Source organism: Peromyscus eremicus, chromosome 6, assembly GCF_949786415.1.
Source record: "Peromyscus eremicus chromosome 6, PerEre_H2_v1, whole genome shotgun sequence".
NCBI lineage: Eukaryota > Metazoa > Chordata > Mammalia > Rodentia > Cricetidae > Peromyscus > Peromyscus eremicus.
The window spans coordinates 7,449,705-7,475,255 of record NC_081421.1 but is presented as its reverse complement, the minus strand read 5'-3'; the positions used below and the strand labels follow the sequence as shown (position 1 = coordinate 7,475,255).

Genomic DNA, 25,551 nt, shown 5'->3' with positions numbered 1-25,551 from the left:
ATCTTTTTACTTGTGTCCACACATTACTTTTCCATGTGCCAGGGAATAACTGATGTTATCGAAATTCCCAACATATTCTTATGGGAAAGATCTTCTCATTTGGCTAGGACCATGTGAATGGCATTATATAATTTGATTTCTCTCTTTTGTGCCTCATGTCCAGCTGTTCTGAATGTACTGATGTAATGGAGCTCAAGTTCTACATGAAGATTTGGGGACACAATCCAGCACATAACACTGTCCTTTGCTGTTTGAAAATTAAAGTACAACTGTCTGCATCTTGCCCTTGTGTATACCACCATCCTGGGACAAAAGTGGGAAGTAATAAAGGGAGAATGTAGTAATGGTAAAGGGCAAAATCCTTAGAATCTTGTCTCAAAAGCTCTCTCAGGCTTCTGTATTATTTAGAGAAGTACATACTGGGAAACAAATATATATGGAGAGAAAGAAAGAGACACACACAGAGAGACAAAATATCCAAATGTAATGGAGATGGAGACAAAGAGGGCCTGACAGAGTACGTGGTGGCTACGATTCTACATGGGACAGAAAGGGCAGTTTCCTCTCTCAGCCCAGACAAATCCTAGACACACATCCACGTGCCAATGTTCACAGACACATGAGAATACTCTGTAGCATTAATTCTGATTGAGACAATGTAATACACAAAATTTAGTTCAAATAGTTCGTCGGATTTAAATCATCATTCAGCATAAACACAGTCACAGTGGTATCTTTCATACTTTATGTATTCGGAATCCCACTATGGAAAAGAATTCCACCATTTCCTCATGCTTCTAAGAAAATACAATAAGTTTTGGAAAGAATATCAGATGCCTCAGAAAACGGCTGATGGGATTCTTACATAATAAAGGTATTACAGAAAATTAAAGTTTATACAAAACAATCTAACATCAATATGTTTTATTGTGTGTTTATTTATAGTTTATGGATTAGGGTAGTATTTTATAAACATTTTGCTCTACATTTTGAGTTAATAACATATTTTGATTGTTTATTATGAGAATTCATAATTATGAATATGTTTATGCTATATCCTCTACTTCCTAGTCTCACTATATGTGTCATTTGATTGAACTGTCCAAATTGTGTAAACAACATAATTGCCTGGATAGAACAGTAGTGTAAATGGATGACAGTATTTAATCCTGCAATTAACAATTGCTCCTTTTGATAGAAAAGGATATGACATTGCTAATGTAATACATTTCCCTATAAAACTTGGGCTTTTAGCTAACTTTTAAATTCCAAGATGCAATTTTTAACAATGTATTTTCCGGTACTCTTCAATAGTAGCACATACTTGCAGATTTCTCAGCCAGGTTTAGCATATAGCAATTGGCTTTCTTTAGAATGAGTTGGTTAACCTTACATTTTATTCTAAAAAAGAATCCCATTATTCAGGTTGGGATTAGTCAAATGCTTTGAATTGAATACTACTCAATTCAATGAATTTTTTTTTTTAAAAAAAAGAACATTGAAACATAATTCTAAACTAAAACAATTAAAAATGGTAAATGGAATGCTAATAAGGCCATTTCTACCTTAATTGTTTACTAAAATACTCATCTGTGAAAAATACTAGAGTTTGAAGTTTAAGTGCCTAAAATAGTTCTTATAAATGAAGATCAGAAAGGATGAAGGAAGCAGAGACTTAAGATCATGTCTTATAGTATCAGAAAATGTAGGGGAAATATCTCTATAACCATTGTCTAAGCGGAAAGATTCTGAAAATCAGGAGGTAGACAGGGTACATTTCTAGACACTTAGTGTAGAAGAAAGAATTGTGGTAGAAAATTTGGCTAAAAATTGAAGCACCTCCCATCCTGACATTCTGATATAAAGCATACATGTTTGGTAATGACATGATTCTTGTTAGAAAATTAACTCCTTTCAGATGAAAAAATAAACTGGGATAATTACTGAAAGTCTGAATAAATTTACAGGCTCCATCATTGGAAATGAAATCCACAATAAACTTTGAAAGAATTTAGTCAGACTTAACCACAGTGATGATAATTAACACAGAGCCAGGAAGGAAATAGATTAGGACTCATTAAAATTTTAACATCTTGACTCTTCCAATGTTAGAGTTCATAGAAAAGATGTGTTGTAGAGTTGAGTAGAATCTATAGAAAAGGTTTAAGACTGAAGTGAATATTGAACTGATAAGATGTAAACATTTAGTTAGATTCTTATTTAAAATTTATAATTAAATTATGAATTATGTACTTATATATTGATATACTTTGATATTGTTCAGCAAATTAGAGTGGTGATATTAGATTAAAAAAACATTTAAACATTATTAAAAAATAACCCCTAAAATAACGTTTTGTCTAAAAGCAGATCTCTTTTACACATTAAGAAAATGTGGTAGCTCAAACCATGTGTATTTTATGGTTATAATTTCTATGGTCCCAGAAGGCTATGGACAATCATCAGAATAGAAAAGACCTCAGATATTGAGGCACATTATGCATTATCCTAATTTATTCATGAGAGGAACTCAGAAGGACTTTGTTTATATAATACCTCTGAATGTTAGAGACACTGAAATAAAATTAGTCATTTATTAGTCACTGACATTTTATGAGTAAAGTGAATATGTTATGGAGGTTCCAAAATGCAGATGTATAAACAAAGTAAGACCCCCCAAATGAAATATCATTACAAGAAAAGCTAGTTTTAAATGCAACCAATAAACATGACCACCACAGACATCAGTTTTTTTGTTTTTGTTTATGATTTGTTTTTTATAAGATCCTCCATCAAAGGATGAAACCTATTTCTTTTCCCAACACATCAGTGCCCAATCCTGCATATCAGTAGGACTTTCTTCTCTCAGTTATGAAGTGCAAGTCCAATTAAGTTCAAATGTTTTTAAAACAACTAATGCTCAACTGCCGTAAATGTATCATGTCATGAAATAGTTGTGCGTGTGTGTGTGTGTGTGTGTGTGTGTGTGTGTGTGTGTGTGTGTGTTTATGCGTGCACACATGCACGTGCATACATGTATGTGAGAGAGAGACAAAGACAAGGAAAGATCAAAACACACAGAGATATAAATGTATAGATAGAAAGAGAGAGACAGACAGACAGACAGAGAGAGAGATAATATATCCAAATAATATAGCTAAAGCATGCTCCAATTGATCTTCTGTATGTGACCAAATGAAAAGAACAATGAATTACACACTCCAAAAGAGTAAAATGATGAGAAACTGCACAAATAATTTTAGAACAGAGTATTTAGTAGATTTTATTGCAGCTAGTGATAACAGGGATAATTGCTTGGAAAGGTACTTGGCATTTTGAAATAGTATCAATGAAAACCCTATTTGTTTTCCAAAAAGACAATGTGAGTACTATTTTGCAAATGCTCTATTTCTCCTATCTTACTTTCAACTTTTTTTTATAACTAAGCACTACAGGACTATTGAGAAACTGTGTATTATTCTATTATCTTTTCAATTCCATATAACTCAATATATGCGATTATTAAACACTTTATGTCATAAAATTCTTATTTTGCTCTCAGGACACTAAAATATGAATCTCAATTATCTGTATGCCATTTAAGAGAAAATAGAGGTTTTTGCAACAAACTGCAATTAAATGTGTCTTTAGAGTGAGGAAATTAGGTGTCTTTAGGCAATTTCATCAGTGTGTTGCCTCCATAGAGTAGAGTTACAGTGACCTAAAGTTGTTCATTGGCATCAAAAGATGTGGTAACCATGAGATGGAAACAGTCTAATGGGTGACAACGCATACTATCTTATACAGATATTTGTTTTAAAAACAGGAGTAACGAAAAAGTCAACAAAAAACAGCAGAGAAGGCCAGTCAGTGTCACTAGCACCATAACCATGGAGAACAGAAAGTACTTGAGTTTCTGCCTAGTTAGGGTGTCACATGGAGACAGGATTTTTCTTAGCTGCGTATAACAAATTCCTTTTTTCAGTGTGTACAGTCTGCCCTTGACATAAACCTTGATACGTGACACATGATTTCATTATCAATATTTGTAGTAAATTACACAGAAATTTTATATATGTGTGTGTGTATGTGTGTGTGTGAATTTTTAAATGTATTTCCTATTTTCCATGTCCTAGTTTTCTAGTCCATTATTTTTTTTAAGAGAAATAAGCCTTTATTTCCGTGTTTCTCTAAATAAGCTGGCTGAGTTGGTAGCTTTGAAGGGGATTTGTCAAAGAGACCAAAGCCCATATGTTCTCCTATGACTCTTACTCTACTTCAATCTTGGCTGAGGCTACAGAACCAGCAGAAGCAGAAGTGGCAGCAATAACCACAAGAGTATCAGCCACAAACGCACGTGGATCGCCCAAGAAGTCCTTCCCCTTTTCAGCAAGAAAGAAGGTATTCTCGGTCTCTACAAAGCCTGGACCTGATTGTATCATTGATGAAAGAGTGTGGCACTGAGGCAGCTGTCAGGGAATCATCTGCAGACAAACACTGGCAACATTTCGGACACCCTTTTAGGAAGGCAGAATGCGGAGAGCTCTGTGATGGCAAGCACTTCCGGGGCTGTGTAAAGGCTGCATCTTCTGGATGATCAGCCCAAAGGAGAAGAAAGAACTGTTCAGCACGACTATCAGTGTGGCTGTGCTGGCTCCCCCTCTCTCCAGCTTTTATCGGTTACACATCACTCAGCATTTTAATGGTACCCCTGAAGATTTTAGTGATGATGCCTAAAGCCTAGAAGAAAGAGGGCTTCTCAAGCCTCATACCAGTGTTGAGGGATGGCACAGTGAACTCACACTGCGTGGGACAACGGCATCAGCACTGGAGACAGTCTGCACCTTATTGGCCTGCAGCATGTCCCTAACCTTGGTGAATTTCTCCTTCGTGAACATAAATCTCACATCACCCCGGATTTGAGGTGATAGTTCCCCAGATCTAGGTTGCTCTATCGTCAGGACTCCTCATTAGAGTGGCATTGCCTTTAAAACCTTCGTGACAATCCCTGAGGCAAGGCCTTGATACTCAGGGAAGGCAAGGTGACCCGAAAATCCAGCTGCTTCCTTAATGTCATATAACTTTTGGATGATTATCCCAAATCCTTCATAGTGGGAGATGACAATGTGGGTTCCCTGAGAGGGAAGGCCATGGTGTTGATAGGTGAGGCCAATCTATTACTATTAAGCCAGGTGAAGTAATTCTGATGGAAATTATTAGAAACCATATTGAAGATTATGCTAACATCTTGTCACCTTAATTTTAATTACATAAAATTAATAATATAATATGTGGAGAGCACAAAAGAATATAATAGAGAAGTACATGCATAACATGAATAAGACAGAAATCAAGAATCCTCATTCCTTTTATACAGACGGAACTGCATTTTATTCTCTATTTACTCACTTGGCATGAGTTAGAAAATGTTAAACAATGAAAGTCATGAAAATCAATCAAATGCATTTCACACCCAAACATAATTGCTTAAAACACTTAGAAAATATTATATTTTATTGTAGGATGATAGAACATCTGTGTTACTTCTTTGCATGTCAAGTATGATTGCCAAATATTTCAAAATAACAGTTGTCAGGTCTCTCAAAGTGAAGCTGCTTTGAAAAGCAGTAAAATTCATTTCTCCAATGCATTGATGAAAATGTAGAACAACCATTTAATTATTCAGATTATTAAAATTATGTGTATCTTTGTGTTTGAAAATCGGTACACAATAATTTCTTAGTAATGACAAGTATTTTTAAAATATTCATTTGTGGTAATCCTGCTAAACAATAGCTTTGTTTAAACTAATGTCTTACAAAAAGGTAGCTATTTATTACTGTCTAAAAAAGAAGGGAAGGTAAAGAAAATTATATTACTTTTAATATGGTAAATTATTTCTCCTACACAAGATGCTTCTGTCAATTCATTTATACATTTTGAACAGACATAAAATATTGTGCAGCTATGAAAATGTACACACACACACACACAGGAAGAGAGAAAATAGACAGTTGTACTCTTTTTGACAAGGATATTTTATGTCTGTTCATCAAATACTTTTTTACACGTTATTGAATGTTGCATTCAAATGTCAACATTGAAGCTACACCCGGTCATTGATTCATATCACTACATTGTATAAAGTTAGCCAGTGGCATATCATATCCAAACTATATATTGTGAGTTATTTCCAAAGATAATTTGCTAGTATGTTATCTCCTATTTTATATATTAATTTGCTTTATTGGTAAGCATATAAATATAACACATTGATTTTAATCCTCAATTGATTCAAATCCTAAAACAGATTTGAATATGTCTGTGCTTAAAGTTTATAAGTTTATAAGTATCATGTGTTTCCCTACTTAAGTACAAAGATATGTAACAGAACTCAAACACACACAAGGTGATGGTCAGTGTAAGACCATGGAAGCACACAGTGTGAAATCTGTCTGTTGCTTCTCTTCCTCCTCCTCCTCCTCCTCCTTCTCCTCCTCCTCCTCCTCCTCCTCCTCCTCTTCCTCCTCCTCCTTCTCTGCCTTCCTCCTCTTCTTCTGCTTCTCCTCCTCCTCCTCCTCCTCCTCCTCCTCCTCCTCCTCCTCCTCCTCCTCCTCCTCCTCCACACTCCTCCTCTTCTTCTGCTTCTGCTTCTCCTCCTCCTCTTCATCCTTCTCATTTAAAGACAAGATTCTTTGTGTATCCCTGGCTTTCACTCTGGAGGCCAGGCTGGCTTCCAACTCAAAGCTGCTTCTCCCTTATGCTGTGATTAAAGGCACATTGCCACACCTGTTTAGAAAACTGTTTGCTTTTTAACATGATGTGGAAGAAAGATTTCACATATAATAGAGAAATACACAACCTAATTGGAAAAGAAAAACATAAGATAGTTTTCAAAGTATAAAGTGGGCTGTTTATTGAACCTGTTAGTACTTGTGAAGTACTTACCAAGCCTCATACATATGAACTGTTATATATTTCATATACAATACATATTGTAAGGAGGTTGATTCCACAACAGTGGTTAGAATCAAATGATAAGCAAGTTATGTATAATATAAGCTAAAGCATATTTGAAAGATCTGAGAACATTACACACTCTATCCATGAGATGATAGTGAATGTATTTAATCAGATAAGACTTTTTGCAAATTTTACCTAAATCTCAAATAGATTTCTTTTTATAACATATCAATCTGTAAGAGTAAAATTGCATGAAAAGTGTTGAATTATACAAAAAAAAAAATGTTGGTTTATGTAAGATCTTCTGCATTATGAAAAGACAAATAAATGGGAAGAAGATTAATAGATCATAGAATAATCTACTAAAATTTAGATAATATTAAATATGACTCATAATGTAAAGACTGTTAAAAGTTGTGAAACTTGAAGAATGGCAGCATAAACTAAATTAGAATATACCACCTGGAAAATCTCATACAAACTGTTACAATTGCACTGTTACTTGAAAACTTTATGATTTTAAATCACAGTGCAGGAAGCACAGATGGAGGAAATGATAAGAAGGCAAAATTTCCCTCTTCAAAGCAGCTCAAGTTCACCAATCACATTGGATCTTTAATGTATACAAGCACACTCTAGGCAGTAGAAGAAGCCCGCTTGGCTCTCAGTGATAAACGCTGTGATTTTGTGTATCATTTCACCTCATTTTGGATGTTGGCAGGATGTAATAATTTGATAATAAATGAAAACATCTTTAAGCACATAGTTGGAGGCAAACAGCAATTGGTAATCTTCCATGTTTATTTCAATTTACTCCATTTATAGTTGCACTTGTAATCAAGAAGACAGGCAGTATCTGATGATGCTGGGGCACAAATACCAGTGTACTCTCTAAACTATTGGGTGTTTAATCAAATCAGAACTTATTTAAATGTTAGTTTTAAAAAAACTTTCTATTTAAAACTTTTTCATTGGTAAATTAGAACAAAATCTAGTGAAATTATGAATTCAAATAGGGATTTTTCTCCAACATATATCTGGGGAAATTTATTTTCAGCATAACCAGCCTATGAGACATGCTTCTAACTGCATCTAGAGGCTGCAATATTTCAGAGGATACAAAACCACTATGTATTTCTTTAATGTGCAAAGTGATAAAAACAGATTATATTAAAAAGCAAGACACTTGAACCAGAATAAATAATAATCCTGATTAGTCACCTAACTCACAGTTCTTTCTTTCTGTTATGGGCTGTTTTCAGCCTTATTGAAATGTACTGTTTCTCCTGGTTCTTGTACAGAAAACCAATTTACATAAAAACACATTGTGCTTAATTGAGCAGCTAATTATATGAAAATGGCTGTCAGTCAAGCAATAGTAATTGGCTATTTTCAAAGTAAACAATGGTTTAGTGAATTCTACTACCATTTTGCATGTAGTTTCTATGTAGACAATTCTGTAATTGTTATACTTGAGATATATTCAAGGTATACTCATCACATTGTGTGACTATTAAAAGGAAAATTAATCAACATATTTCACTGAATTATAGTTAACTAACAATAGACATTATTACACATAAAAGCTAATATGAAATAGACCTTTTTAGAGATACTAATTTTGACCCTAGCATGTGATGATGCCTGAATATGAATTTCTTGCAAAATATGGGGATTAACCCAGTGCTGTGAATATCACTCTGTATGCTGTGAATGTGTTGCTCTGATTTGTTAATAAATAAAGTGCTGCTTGGCCAGTAGCCAGGCAGGAAGTATAGGCGGGACAAAGAGAAAGGAGAATCCTGGAAAGAGGAAGGCTGAGTCAGGAGTCACCAGGCAGACACAGAGGAAGCAAGATGTAAAAGTACTGGTAAGCCACAAGCCACGTGTCAACTTATAGATTACTAGAAATGGGTTAATTTAAGATATAAGAACTAGATAGCAAGAAGCTTGCCATAACCATACAGTTTAAAAGTAATATAAGTCTCTGTGTGTTTATTTGAGTCTGAGTGGCTGCAGGAGCTGGGTGGACATAGGAAAACTTCAGCTACATCCCAGAGACCATAACTGGACAATATGCTGAGAGTAAGAGACTTTGGGGCAATCAGTCCTATTTGGGTTGTCTTCACCAATCCCCAGTCCTCTCATATACACACTCTTCAAGGCTCAGGGATCTATGTGGATGACAAATCAGAAAGATTGTAAAAACCAGAGGTGATAGATGATTTCAAGGAAACAGTGTCTTCCAGACACAGAAGGACAGATGGCCTTATGAACCACAGAGCTTTAGACCTGCACAACTCAAGACATATGAAGTCCCATACTGAGAGGCCAAACAGGACACTGGGTCCAACCTATAACCAAGAAGCTATCTGCAATTGATACCCACTGGAAAAGGAAAAGTAAGTTTTCTCCAAGGAAGTGAAACAGAAGTATATCAACTACACTCCAGGAAAGTCCTCATGTTCAGGAGTAGTTGGACAATACCGAACAGATTGTACACTTCTGGGTGTGATTGTGTGGTGTGTGATTTGTTTTTGGAAATTTTGTCTTATTTGTTTCATGTTTGATTGATTTTTGTTTTTGTTTACTGAGAGAGAGTAAAAAAAAGAGAGGAAGGACAAGTTGGGTGATTTAGAAGGTGGAGTGGTTGTAGGAGGAGTGGATCAGGGAAGAGTTAGGGGAGGGAAATATTATCAAAATACACTGCATGAATAAAAACATTTCAAATAAAAATGATTTAAGAAATAAAAAGAAATGGTTTCTGTAGTGGGTTACCAAACCATTATGACTCTAAATGTTGCCATTTTATCTTTTTTGTTTGTTTTTTTTTTTTTTTTTTTGGTTTTTCGAGACAGGGTTTCTCTGTGTAGCTTTGCGCCTTTCCTGGATCTCGCTCTGTAGACCAGGCTGGCCTCGAACTCACAAAGATCCACCTGCCTCTGCCTCCCAAGTGCTGGGATTAAAGGTGTGCGCCTCCACCGCCCGGCGCCATTTTATCTTAAGTACATTTATTACTATTGAACATGGATAATAGTTATTTTGGGTACATATATAATAAATGCTTCTGTGAAGTTCACAAACTTTCACCTCATCAATCAAATATATTGTTTTTTCTTAGTCTGATATGAACAGTAACAGATATTTGTCTTATTTCACTTGGAATTATTAAGCCTCTTATCACTATTATAAAATCTGTTTGTCTTTAAAAGTAAAATAATGCTTATCTTAGATACTTTTCTATTGTGGATGATATTCACCATAACTTTGGAAACTTACAGAATACAGTTTATTGGGCCTTGCAGTTTCAGAGAATAAGCCCATAATCATCACGGCTAGGAACATAGCAGGGAGGCAGGCAGGCAGGCATGACCTTGGTACAGGAGCTGAGAGCTTCCATTGGATCCACAAGCAATAGTCAGAGATAGAGACACAGATATAGATAGAACTGGAGGGTGGGGGGAAGATAAATCAGAATGGTGTGGGGTTTTTAATCCTCAAAGCTTGTCCCCAGTGGCAAACTTCTTCCAAGAAGGCCACACCTCCTAATCATTCCCAGATAGTTCTACCAATTAGGGACAAGGACTAGAAATATATAAGAATATGGTATCCATTTACTCTCAAACCACCACAATTTTTTGGTAGGACTTAGTATTGTAGCAATATATATCACAGTGTTGGGAAGGAGTAGAAGCCCTTCCTTGTAATTTGGGCTGTGATTTCTAGGCATACACTGTAGTTGAAATTTTCTCCAGTCCTGCCTGGCCCACAGTCAGGACAAATCTCTCTCACCCACCAGTCCCATAGCTGTTTAGACCCAATTGAGTAAACACATAGAGACTTATATTGTTTACAAACTGTATGGCCGCAGTAGGCTTTTTGTTATTTAGTTTTTATATCTTAAATTAACTCATTTTATTAGTTTATAAGTTGTCACATGGCTCGTGGCTTATTCGTACCTTACATCTAGCTTTTTAAGGCAGCAGCTGGCAGTGTTTTTTTGACTCAGCCTTTTATTTTTTAGGATTATTTTTTCTCCTTGTCCCACCTATACTTCCTGCCTGGCTACTGGCCAATCAATGTTTTATTTATTAACCAATCAGAGCAAAACATTTAACATACAGAACATCCCACAACAATGCACTTCAGATATCTAGCACAGCCAAGGATAACTAAGGATAACTGCAACTATAACTATTTAGTCTTCGACTCCATCAAAGACCCAGAAGGATGTATTATTTAACAACAGAGACATTTGGCCACCTGGACAGACAACCAAAGTTAGTTCCTCTGGAAAGTTAGGGCACCCATCTTCAGCCTACAGGCCTAGAATATCTGGAAGGCTTTTCAATGAAGCAGGAATTTTGTACTGTCCTGCCTTGTTGTGGCAATATTTATCATTCACTTTCCTCTGTGTCCTGCAGAATATCTGGTAGACTCTTCTGTGAAGCAGGAATTTGTAAGGACTGTCCTGCTTTGTTTTGGCAAAGTTCAACAGACTTTTTCTTTTGTGTCCTACATGTCCAGTCTGCACAGCACATTATCAGTAGTCAAAGGCAAGAACAGTTTCTTTGCCCAGAGGCTAACCTTGCCATAATGAAAGCAAACTCCATAAGGAGTTTCTTCAATGCCCATCATCTTCTCTGAAGTAAATTGGTGCTGCCAGGAGCAGATGTATTTCATTGTCATGTAAAACTTCAAATTAACAAAACATTTTAAATGCTATATTCCATAGGTCTTTGAAACATTTGAAGACTACCAAATTATATCTACATATGATCTGGAAAGCATACCTAACATATCTACAAATTTGATTATTATAAATGATTTACTACTGACCTATGTTTCTTGATGTCTTATATAGTTTATAATAATAGCTTTCAAAAACTAGAACTTTACCTTACATTTTTTAATAAACTGCATAGGTACAAAACCTTAACCAAGAGTAGAAACACATACAATATGTGGTAATAAAAACAACTTTAAATTTGCATCGATTTACAAAAACCCTTTAGACAAGAGTAGAAACATATACAGTGTAACAATAATAATTTTAAATTTGTATCAATATACTATATTCCTCTAAATGATAGCAAAAACACATAACCCACCAAATAACAAAAACAACCCACCCACAACCCCCAACTCTTGGGAATGTGGATATAGATTTCTTCATACTTCATCCTGCTGTGTGTGGATGAAGTATCTTTAGGGTTCCAGAGAGAAAATTTTGAGATAATGACCAAGTCCTGGGAAGACTAGCAGTAACCTTTCCTGATAGATATCACCTGTCAAGTTTCAGGAGGTCTCGCTTGATCAAACCTGATCCATATTAACCTTGAAGGAATCCACAGCCTCTCATCTCCTGTGGGAACAAAACTCCAAAGTATTTTTGATTTCCATTTGACAAATATATTTTTTTTATTTCTTTAAAGTTAGGACATTTCTAAAATGTCTAAATAGGTTCAATTTAGCAGTCCAGTTCACAATCCCATGTGTCTTAGCAGCTGTCTTTTGCTTCTCAACAGTCAAAAAATTCAAAATCAACACATACAAGATCCAAACTACCTGTGCATTTCCCATCTTACGTGTTTTTTTTTTTAATAAACTACTCATTTTTATGACTATACTCTTTTCCTTTTCTTAAGCCTATGCATTGTTAAACACACTATAACCTGTTTAGAGGTGTTTCCATCTGGACCTCTTTTACTTCATATCTCTAGCTCCCCTTTTTTTTCCTCTTTGCCACTTCCAAGAGTTTTTCATTTTTTCAGAGCTTTATTTATTTATTTGTTGTTTTTGTATGAGTCCATCTCCAGTCTTTTAGAGTAAACTTTAGATTGCTAATGTATACCTGGATTCTCCACACGAGGCTCTCAGCTGGCCCTGCACTCTTTTCGGGTCTTGAAAGCCAAACCTAAAGCTCATCCCAGTCAGAGGTTCCTGACTGAAAACTGTATTCAACCTTCCCAGCTGTGGAAGCCAGTACCTGTGTTGCCACAGGCGATTTTCGCTTGCTGTTTGTTTTTATTTAGCGCTGCCTGATAAACAGCAGCGCCTCTTAAAGGAGCCTTGTCCTTTTTCTGTTATTGTTCAGTTTTCCCAGGCTCTAGATGGATATCCGAACCTCAAGTTGGTATGCCAATTTGTTGTTGTTAGTATTTTACTCTCTTTTTTTTTTGGGGGGGGGGCCACTCAGCTCCCAGATAAGTTACACAGGGAGGCTTATTCTGACTTATACATGCCTGGCCCTTGCTTGGCTTAGTTTCGAGCCAGCTTACCTTAAATTCACCCATCTACCTTTTACCTCTGGGCTTTTCCCATTCTCTAACTTCTGTAAATCTTACTCTTACTTTATGGCTTGCTGTGTAGCTGGGTGGCTCGCCCCTGGAGTCTTCCTCCTTCTCTGGCTGCTCCTAGATCTTAGATCTCTCCTCCCAGATTTCTCCCTCTCTATATATTCTCTCTGCCTGGTTGTTCTGCCTATCCTTTCTACTGCCTTGGTATCAGGCAGTTCTTTATTAGACCATCAGGTGTGTTACACAGGTACAGTAACACAGCTTCACAGAATTAAACAAATGCAACATAAACAAAAAAAAACCATATCATAAAATGTTCTACATGAAATGGCACTTCAATAGTTGATTTACACTTTTTTGGGTTAGGAATTACTACTTTTGTAGCTCATGGCACATTATTTTAGTCTTACTGAAAAATCCTACACTGTTTATAAATAAGGAAACTTAGTTTGAAGATGCTACTTACTTTCTTGCAGACAGTGCACACAGACTCCTTAAATCATTATGAAACATTTTGAAAATAGAGAAACCATTGAGTCACCAAAAGGTCAAACTATCCTGAAATATTTGAAATGATTTTCTAACCTCATAAAATTGAGAAATCACAAAAAAGTAAAAATGTTCAAAAATTTACTACATTGTTAATACTTAAGAAAAAATTCTCAATGAAAAAATCAAATATGGAGAATTGACTTGATAAAATAAAATAAAAACATGGCATATCAAATAAAAATTTTTCTAACATACAATTATGCCATCATACTCCTGATGCAAAATTTTAAATATTATTAGAGAAAAACAATTCAGGCCTCTGATACAGTCATAAGATTGATTTCCTTTCTGCCTAACCTAGTGTTTGTGCACACTTAGAGGCATTTTGAAGTCTGCCTAGTTGTGAATAGATAAAATAGAGACATTTGTACTTTCACTGGTTATAAATAACAAAAACCTAAAATTCCACTATGTTCTAAAAATAAAATAATTTTATTCCTAAAAAATTGAAGAAAAATGAAACCAATTATTTTATTACCCTCCAACTTTCTTACTTTCAATACAGTCAGCTTATGGTATTGGGTGATAGATAACACTGTTCATGTTTTCAATAAGGTTTTCTTTCATTCTCCAAACATTTCTTTGTTCTACCAGTTCCTAATCTGTAAAATTATTACTTTTCCTCTTGAAATTTTGGATTGACTATATTCATCTTATTAAGAGCTCAAGTGTTTTCTGTACATTATTGTAGTTTCTTTACATCATAGAAGTGTCAAAGTGTTGTTTATGGAATGTGTTCTAGTGAGTCAGCCAAGGAACACAGCTGAGCGCCACAAGGACCTGAATATAACCAGAACACTGAAACGTTTCTAAGTCAATTCAGCTACAGAGGAAAGGGTCCACTCTTCTTGTCAACAACAGCCTCTGTGATGTCTTTACCAGTGCGTAACTGATATATGTAACATCTCCCATTAATCTTAACCTCTCATCTCTGCTTATTTGGTTTAAACCTCTTATTTTAAACAGATCAACATATCCTTTTTTGTTTTGTTTTGTTTTGTTTTTAAAGAAAATTACATACCTGAGAATCTTTTAATACTTTTTTTTCGTTATTTTACCATGGCAAGAGACACAATATTTGGAGAATGCACATCATCAAATATTGTTAATACAGTACATTTTCAAATGCCAAATACATTAGCAGTATTTGAAAGCAATTAACAGAGGAAACACAGCAACCAAAGCAACCCATTATGTAATCACCTTCCATTCACAGCTGATTTGTATGGAGAAATGACATCAGATCCCAGCTGAGGAAATGGAGATAGAGAAGGAGGTCTGGGCTGATAAAGCACCATCGTGTTGCAGTGTAATTTTATTTAAACAGTGAGACGCTCATCGTCCTAATTAGAAATTAAAATCACTTGGTAACTATTGAAGAGTATTGCCTGCATCCATGGCAGGGGCTGGAGGGAAAACTGCCAGTCACCTTATATTATAATTGGTTAGGGAGAAAGCTTCTAAACTGACATATGTGATGCCATGCACAGTGGGATTGGTAGGATAACATCCTCTGAATAAGAAAAAAAATTGAAATCAACTTATGCCAAGTCTTAAAGAGATCATGGGTGTTATTCACATGTTGCAAACATTTTCACTGAAGAAATAATTACAAGTTCAGTGAATATCAAAAGTTTAGTGTGGTGATATATTGTGTCCCCCAATATATTGTGCATCCTAGTAAACTTATCTGGGGTCAGAGGACAAAACACCCGCTAGATAGACATAGAGGCCAGAAAATAGTGACACATACATCTTTAATCCTAGCATTCTGGAGGCAGAGATCCATGTGGATCTCTGTGAGTTCAAGGCCACACTGGCAACAGCCAGGCATGGTGACACATGCCTTGAATCCCAGGAAGTGATGGCAGGAAGCAGAAAGGTATATAAGGTGCGAGGACCAGGAACTAGAGCCTTTGTTAAGCTTTTAGGCTTTTAGCAGCAGTTCAGCTGAGATCCATTCAGATGAGGACACAGACAGAGGCTTCCAGTTTGAGGAAACAAGATCATCTGAACAATTGGAGAGGTGAGGTTAGCTGTGGCTTGTTCTGTTTCTCTGACCTTTCAGCATTCACCCCAATACCTGGTTCCGGGTTTGTTTTTATGAATAAGACCCTTTAAGATTCGTGCTACAGTTTAGAACATATTTATTTATATCAACTGGCACGTCTGTCATCAAAATATGCTTTGCTTTTTCTTTTAACTCAATAGCCTAAGATTTCTATTTTCTTGTAAATGTATTTAGAATAATTAGAATCAAGATGATAGACAAAGATCACTTGCAATTATGAAAAACGAATTTGTGTAAAAATAGAACACTGAAAAATTTCATGAATGTCAAAATTTTGATTCATGAATATACACATTTTGGGATTACCTATTTGATTTGAAACCATTTATGAACAGACAGTATGTAGTTTATCATAAGTTTTAGTACTATTTTTCATATTATCATCATGGGTACATAACACTGGTCACTACTAGGTCATGGCTACTTACACACAAGCTTGAATGTGAAGAATACATTTGTGACTATAGCTCAGATTTTTGTTATAAATTTTCTTCATTTAGCAAACTATGGCTTTCTGGGCAGTTCTAAGCTGACACTGGAGAGGCTTATGTAGTATCATATCAGATCCATCTGATTCATAATCTAAAGGATATAAACTAGCATTTCCTTTCAAAGAGAAGAAACAAAATCAGGAAGAAGGAAAATAATTCAAAATATCGAATATTTTCTTCTTAAACATTCATTATCATTAACTATTCCTCTTAACATGAAAAATAATTCAATCAAATGCCAAAATGATGTTTTCAATATTTTATTACTCTTTTGCTTTTTCTGATTTCTTTTTCCTTTGAAGATAAAAGAGGCGTTTTAATTAAGATGCAATGGGAATAAATTTGGAATTAGCATATGATGCTATTCAATAAAAGCAACTTTAATTATAACCTTTTCCTGTTTATCTCACAGATTCAGGGGGAAAACATCACAGGCAAAATAAATGTTATCCTAAATATTATATATAATTATATAATGCCATAAAACTTTATTTTGATGAGGGAATGCCTCCGTATGTTTTAGTTTGAAAATCCTAAGACTTGTAGACAAGAAGAATTTTACATATATTTAGGAACTGCTCATTGCCTTACTTGAGAGAATGGTTCTTTTTTCTTACATAGACATATTCTTACATGGACATATGTGCTTGAAACATATTCTCATTTTAAAAATTTCCTAAAATTAGTAAAAGTTTCAGATACACTGTTTGACAGGCTAAAACCTCACCATCAAGATGATCATGGATCTCATAAAATATAATAGACTCTGTTTACCTAGTGACTTAAAGTAATCTCTGCTGATTGTCTAAGCATTAAGATATAGAATATCTTTTTCTCAATCATCATTCAGAGAAAAATAAAGTGAAATCAAATGTTTCTAATAATTTCAGAATAAATCAAGAAATTTCTTCATAATTTTGATAGGCTTATTTGCACTTAATGTGAAAGTCTTGTGAGTATAAGAATATAGACATTCTATTGAATCAAATTAAAACTAAAAATAATTTATTGTTATTTATATATAGAAAACTATTTTCTGTAGTATATACATTTTCATTTTAAGTCCATGAAAACATCTATAATTTTATTTCCAATTTAATTCTTCTTTACATTGGTCTACAAAAGTCTTTACGATTGTTATTTTTGGTTTTATCATTTATGATGGAAATTGTAGAGTACTTTAGCAATAGTTGTATAGGGACTTGCTAAACTATGAAAAATTAAAGTGTTTATTTCAGGAGATTTAAAGATGGCTCAGTGGTTAAAAGCACTGTCTGATCTTCCAGAGGACCCAGGATTTCCCGTATCTTCCAGCACATATATGGCATCTCAGAACCACATACGACTCCAGTTCCAGGGGATCTGTAACTCTCTCTCTGGCTCCATGAGATTTGCATGAACATGGTGTACATTTGTACATTCTTGCCAAGCACTCACATATATAAAAATATATATAAATGCATTTAAAAATTTTATTTCATACGGTTACATACTTTCTAAAAATATTGGAGCGACTTCTCTATGGATAGACATAATAAATACAATAATATACATTTGAATGCATGAATCAATATATAAACAATATCTCACTGTTCTATTGGATGAATTTAAGATCTTACATAGTTTTACTTTCATTAATTATATGATTAAATCTTAGGGGGTAGTAAGAAAAGACACAGCTTCTAGAGATTCTGGTTTGATAACTGATTAGTAGTACAGTAGCTGAAAGGTCACAAGTTTTAAATAAAAGTAAGAAAAGAAACAAATTCATTATTAAGAAAAGAGTATTGGAAGTAGAGGAAGGAAAGAAAGTTCAGTAGATATAAATAAGCAGTAAAACAGATTTTAGGAAGGTTTTCTAGTAGAGATTCAGGTATACAAATCTTATATACATAAAACTTAAAACGCATGGCTCTTATTTATAACAACTTAAGACCTACTTTTCCACCACCTTAAATCTTTTTTATATTTCAAATATTATATAATAAATGTTTCATATATATATATATATATATATATATGTGTGTGTGTGTGTGTGTGTGTATGGTTCTCTTTCTCAAAAGATAATAGATGTATCAATTGATAGATAGCTAAAGGATAGATGGTATGTAGATAGATAGATGATAGATAAATAAATTATATAGATAGATAGATAGATAGATAGGATAGGATAGGATAGGATAGGATAGAAAAGACAATATAGATAAAGGTATGGCCAAATGTCCGTGTTGTCTCACTTTAGACAGAATGTATTTTTTTTTTTATGTGCTGTTAGGCTGGCTGCAAACACTTAAGAGTTTAGTTTGTGAAACTGAAAGTTTACAGCATTGTGGAAGAAACTGGTCTCTCTAAGTAAACGTTTTGATTACTTCATCGTTTGCCAGTGACTAGCCAGAGTTCTGTCACTGAAGTGTAAAACCAAGGTTCTTAGCTTACAAAAAGATTACTTAGCTCACAGTTCTGAGCTTTCTCATCTAAGAGACAGGCCTATTGTATGAGCCAGTCCTATAGGTGCTAGATAGAGTGGTGAGTAGCAAACTGGAATCAACTGTCCCTTTCATAGGCAGAAAGCAGAGAAAGAATGGGTTAGAGTCATGTATTCCCTTTTGAGGATGTGCCCCAGCAACTTAAGGACATCCTATGAAGTCATTGCCTAAAATCCTACAGAACCAAAGGTTGCACCTCTCTGGGAACTTCAGTGACATTCAATCATGTATTTATGGCACTCAGTCAGTGTAGCTAGAGTTTTCCTGCCTGGCCCACAGTCAGGACAAATCTCTCTCACCTGCCAGTCCCACAGCTGCTCAGACCCGACCAAGTAAACACAGAGACTTATATTGGTTACAAACTGTATGGCCGTGGCAGGCTTCTTGCTAACTGTTCTTACAGCTTAAATTAATCCATTTCCATAAATCTATACCTTGCCACATGGCTTGTGGCTTACCGGGATCTTCACATGCGGCTTGTCATGGCGGTGGCTGGCAGTGTCTCCCTCACCCAGCTTCCTGTTCTCTCAATTCTCCTCTCTGTTAGTCCCGCCTATACTTCCTGCCTGGCCACTGGCCAATCAGGATTTATTTATTGACCAATCAGCAACACATTTGACATACAGACCATCCCGCAGCAAGTCAGTCTGAGATTTTTCACAGAAAGAGAGAAAATGAGGAAGAGTTCATGAGAGGATCTGACATAAATCAGTAGAACATAAGTCGATTCAATTATTGAACTTCGTGACATCAATTTCTTCCATTCCCATAACCCATAAATATGTGAGAACATACCATAGTATGGTGGTGTATTGACTAATATTTATTATATTTTTTAAAAAAACATGACCAGGAAAATAAGAGCTATTGAAAACATGTATCAGTTATAATATAAAAATGTGGTTCAACTGTTGAGGTGAGGCTATGCCCTGCCTTACTTACTCCAATGATGTTCAGTTTGAACGTACACAGAAATGTTGCTTTAAGTATTCCATTACTTCCTGATTTCTAACCCATTTCATGTTAAATCCTTCTAAGAAAATAGTATTTAGAACAGCTTAGCCTGTGGCTTACTTGAGTATCTACTAGAAAGTTTCTGTTGTTCCAGAGGGCTGATAATCCATCAAACAGAAGCCTTTAAAGCTCAGCAGTCTCTTTCTTGGGCAGAGAGAGGAAGTGCATCCAATTTTCTGGTTATTTGATACTATTTCTTGGGGGACCCATTTCCCTTTGCTCCAACTCAAGCACATTATGACACCTGGCAGAACTAAGGGAACACCTGGCAGACCGTAGAAGGGAGCATTGATACAGAGAAACTCGTTATAGCATAATGACAACAGACTGAACATGAGATTGGGATCCCTAGATAAGGGGGGAGGATGCAGGGAGGGAGAGAGTAAGAGAGAGAGAGAGAGTAGAAGAGAGAGAGAGAGAGAGACAGAGAGAGAGAGAGAGAGAGAGAGAGAGAGAGAGAGAGAGACAGAGAGAGACAGAGAGAGACAGAGAGAGACAGAGAGACAGAACGAAACTAGTCCAGGAATAGGAATTTACATTATCTATGAATCTCTATAAGCAAACTCAGATAAGATATAGTCAAAAGAAATCTTAAGTAATTCATGACTATCTAGCCAGGGTACTTGAGGAGGAGTATTTTTCTGTATCAATTGATTTTTAAAACCTAGATCTTATGGTGACCTCTCTGTCTCTCTGTCTTTGTCTTTCTGTCTCTATCTCTGCTTGTTTCGCTATGTGTATGTGTGTCTGTGTATGTGTGAATGTGTTCCTAATTCTCAGACATCACACAATGTAACAAAACACATGAAAAAAATAACTTAAGAACAAGGAGAAGTGCTCTAACCATAGAAACATAATAAATCTTCAAACGTCTGTGTATCTAAAGACACTGATACATTAATAATTTTATAGTAGTTCAAAAATAACCATCTTAAAGATGCTAAGTGAGTTCAGGAAAGTGAGAAGTAGATAACTACACAAAATAAAGGTTTCCAAAATAAAGCAGGAAATATTAGAACAAATAAAAAATTTGGCAACTGAAAAATGTCATACCTTTATTGAAAAATTCCCTAGAGTAATGAAGACCTGAGAATGTAGAAGTAACAATTTGAAGAAAGAGAGAGAGAGACAGGTCATTTTACACAGACCAAGAAGCACCTTGAAAAGAAACACAGAAGGAGAAAGTAAGAAAATCTTATGAACCTTTTAAGACAACATGAATCAGGAAGATGCACTCATGATGATCTTGATGGGCATCTAAGGACAGAAAGAGGCAGACGGACACAAAACCTATTGTTTAATGAACAATGACTTTAAAATTCTCAATTATGTGAGAAGTAGTAGAGAATCTGCATAAAGAACATAAAATAACTCAAAATAGAATAATTTAAACAGTTTCACATAGGTGGGTATTATAATCAAGTCTGAGAACGTTACAGTCAGATAATTGAAGTAGAAAGAGGTGGGCAATTTTTGCCTTTGTTTACACAGGGACCTCTATAAGGATATATCAGTGGGTTTCTCAGAATGGGAGTTGTAGATCAGAAGGGAGTGAATAGTAAGCTCAGATAGTGAAAGAAAAGAAAAGAAAACAACAGGAAACTGCAAGACCTGAGCAGTGATCCTGTGTAAAACCAGTATTCAACAGAAATTGATTGATATTCCTGAGAAAAACAAAAATTTAAGGGTTTTTAATCAACACTAACTTGATCTTGAAAACAATGACAAAGGAAGCCCTTCAAGATGAAACCACAGGGTTCCAAAATGCAGCAGAAAGCTGTACAAAAAATAAAGCAGCTTGGAAGGGTAAATATGCAGTGAAGTAAATGTTACGATATTGTCACAGTGGTGTGCAAATCATTTCATCATATGGAATTAAAGTGTGAAGGAGTAAAGAAGTATAAAATATGATCATGAAACACAGTATAAATAAATGTGATTTGCAATATCAGTAACACAAACAATATGTTGTAGCACTGAAAATTAAGAGTGTGGGGTTCAATTTGCAATTGGATTTAGGTTACCAGCTTAAGAGAAATAGTTACAAACGTAAGACTAAAAAGACTTAGCAAACATGAGACACTAAAAATCCATACATCAACAGCACATTAAATTAAACAAGACACAAAAATAGCTGTAGCACAGGGACCTTGAACAAATTCAAACTTTATCAGTTATACCATAAATGGATCACAACAAAACAGATACAAGGCCTAAAGAGATAAATCAGCTGTAAAAATGAATAGTTTATAGCTCATATGCTGTAATTGAGATTACTTACTATTTTTATTTGTTATTTGATTTAAAGATTAAAATCAAGACTGAGGAGTTAACTCAGTAGTCATTTATTGCTCTTGCAGAGGTCATGAGTTCAATCCCCATTACCTACATGGCAGCTCACAGCCTTCTGTAACTCTAGTCCCAGGAGATTAAAATCCTCATTCTGACCTTTGTGGATAATCAGCACACACTTGGTGTACATATACATCCAACCAAAAAAAAATCCTATAAGACTTTGGAATGTAGCAAAGAAGAAGTATAAATAATAATGTTAAAATTCAGCTTTGTAGTCTATTTCTCTAGAAAACACAGATCTTATTTTCATAGCAGACAGGCCTGTGAAGTAAAGAGAAGGCAGACACTCTGAAAATATGGAGATCTATTAGAAATTTTAAAAAAATTGTATTTTTTTAGTTAAAGCACAATACATGTGATGATTGTCTCCTTTTCTAATGAATAAATTGAATTGTGTGGTATTAGTGTAACTCTCCCGAATTTTTTCAGATGGCAAGGTCTAGATGCTTGTTTTGTGTTTTATACTATTGTTTTATTAGAATTTGCAAAAATTTCCCACCTTCATTTTTACAATGGGGGAGTACAAAATAAAGATAAAAGTGAGTAGCAAATTAGATGCCCCATGTTCTATTTATGATATCTTTATGAACTTCTGGCATCATCCCACTGATTTGTGGTATTTAAAGACCATATCTTTAAATCAGGAACAACAAAAGCATGTAGTTTAGATTACCTTTAGGGTCATTTGTGGTTTTATCATTCACTGACAGTATGGTATGAGAATCCCTGTTCACCTTTAGAAATCATTGCCATTAGCTTAATAGAGCTAAAAGTCAGAAGAGTTGCAGTTAAAGCATTGATTCCTACCCTGCTTCTCCTGAGAACTGTGTGGATTATTAACAGGAGCATCTCATGGTAATAAAATGATTCTATTTCCTGAGTATTGTTCAAAGTTTTAATAACTTAAATGAATTAACCAGCTTTCAAAGGTCACTTTTCCAATAAATGGCAAATAAAAAAAGGTTAATAAAATGATTCACAGACATTTATTGTTACTTACAAGGGTTATTCTGTCTGACATCTATATGTGCATAATTATAGCCAAGCTCTAAAATCGTACAAAAAGCTTTTTCCTTTTTCCCAGTCAGCAGAGCAAAGATTACATCTCACTGTGGCATTTTCACATATTTGAGAGCAACCTCTCTCATAAATGTGCAACTGATCTGGTTGAAAAGTGCTGTGACTGCTGTTAGATTTTTTCTGTTTAGTTTTCATATAGCCATCTGAAAGAGAGTCAAAACTTTTATTTTTGAAAGTTTTTGGTTTTTATTTTGTGAAAGGGGGTTTAGCCTATAATGGGATTATTAAAAACAGGAAACCACTTTTAAAATAGAAAAGAAAAATTAAATGAACATCAGCATGACTGTTACCAGGGATTAACATCGTACAAAATTTAATATCCAGTTAAAGGATACAGAAAATAGTATATCACATGTTTTATTTTTCTCCCTTTGGTATTACCTGGATATTTGCAATAGGGGTGGATTCAGCCACACTGACTGATGCATGGAAATTTAGGAAAACCTTGAATTTTAAACTTAACTAAATTTTAAATTAGAATTTTTAAAATTACTAATTCTTTGGAAATTTTCAATAATGTGCTTTTGTGAAGAACATAGTTTTATTAACTCTTGAGAATGTCATACAATGTAGCATGATATTCAGACCGCATACATTCCCCCAACTCCTCCTAACAGAACCATCTTGTCTTCTGCATCACCCCCAACTTCGTGTCCTTTTTTTTTCTGCTTTTTTTTCATTTTTTTTTTTTTTTAGAAGAAAGTATCAGGAAACAGGTGCCTTAACATTTTTTATTTGTCTTACACTATCTCCACACCATCTTGGATGTTCTCTGAGCCTTAGGTCTAGGCATTGTATTGTGATGTATAAATTGGAGCTGGACACCACATGATGACTTGATATTACATTTTGACCAGTTGTGACTTTTTATAATGACATCTATCTGCTGCAATAAGAAACTCCTTTGATAAGAAGTGAGATCAATGCTATCTGCAGGTATTTAGAATTCAGTGAGAGATTATACTGGTTAAAGAAATAGGCAGCAGTAGAGTTTTTTTCCTAGGTTCAATGACCACACCAGATGCAGGTAATTGGTTAAATTCACTACCGAGATTTGAATTTCCTCCTAATGAGCCAGCCTGAAGTCCGATCAGGTAAACGTCAGTTATATTCAAAATGCAAGTGCAATTTTTGCACTTTTTAAAATGTTTTATCTGTTTATCATTGTTGTGGTCTGTAAACTTTACAGCAGCCTAGAACTGCAGATTGTTTTTCTCTACTGGAAGCTTAAAGGGCTCCATCAAATATCACAGAAGCAATACCTCTGAGCAGAGTGGAGGCTTTTAAATCAGCCCCAGCTCAATTCAAAGTCCTGTGCCACAAGTATGTAGTGTCCTCAGGCTCAGAGCCTAAGGACTAAGGGAATACCCTCTACTATTTCTAGACTCTATTATACTTTCCTGACCAACAACTCCAAGGGACATTTTCCACTACTGCCATTTAGATTCTGTTAGTCTACAGATTTGGGGGAGAATATTATCACCCAGTTGGTTAACTTCAATTATACAATAAAATTACAAATATACATATATAATTTTAAATCAACAGTATATTTCCTTATGACTTTGTGTACATCTTTAGAGTTATTTATCCCTCTTCTTTCCCTCTTCTTTCCCTCTCCCTTTGGATTGTACTTCTCTACTTAAGTCTCCTTCAACAAATTTTCCCATGTCACCTTCATAGAAACTGTGTGCTAACATTACCCTTCCTATTTCCCTGATGGTGCTTGGGGCAAACCTATAAATTTATCCATTTGTTTTAGGATTTCTAACTTAAAAGAGTATATGTTTTTGGAGTTTGTTATCATGTTTTCTTGTTCAGCTCTGAATCTGTGAATTTAGATCATCTCTTTCTTTTGATTAACTGGGTCAAAAGTCTGCTAATCTTGGCTATCTTCCAAAGAACAAGCTCTTAGACTTGTTGTTTCTTTGTATTGCTTTCTTTGGTTCTATTTCACTAATTTCTGCTCTGATTTTTATTACTATTTGCAGTCTATTGGGCTTGGGTTTGGTTTATTCTTGTTGTTCTAAATTATTGAGTTGCATCACTGTATAATTTATTTGTGCTCTTTCTGGTTTTTATGTGTTTAACACTAAAAAATTCAACCCCAGGCTTGCTTAATGTCTTCCTAGGTTTCATTGTGTTGCTTACATTTTCATTTAATTCCAGGAATTCTTTGCTTGCATTTTTAACTTCTTTGAACTAGTAATCTGTTTGTAATGTGTCATTTAATCTCCATG

The 25,551-nt window shown here is 34.9% G+C and overlaps 1 pseudogene; it reads right to left on the bottom strand.

Annotated features, from left to right (window-relative positions):
• Positions 1–4,268: 4,268 nt before the first annotated feature.
• LOC131912814 (large ribosomal subunit protein uL10-like) overlaps positions 4,269–25,551 on the bottom strand; it is a 168,241-nt pseudogene continuing 146,958 nt past the window's right edge.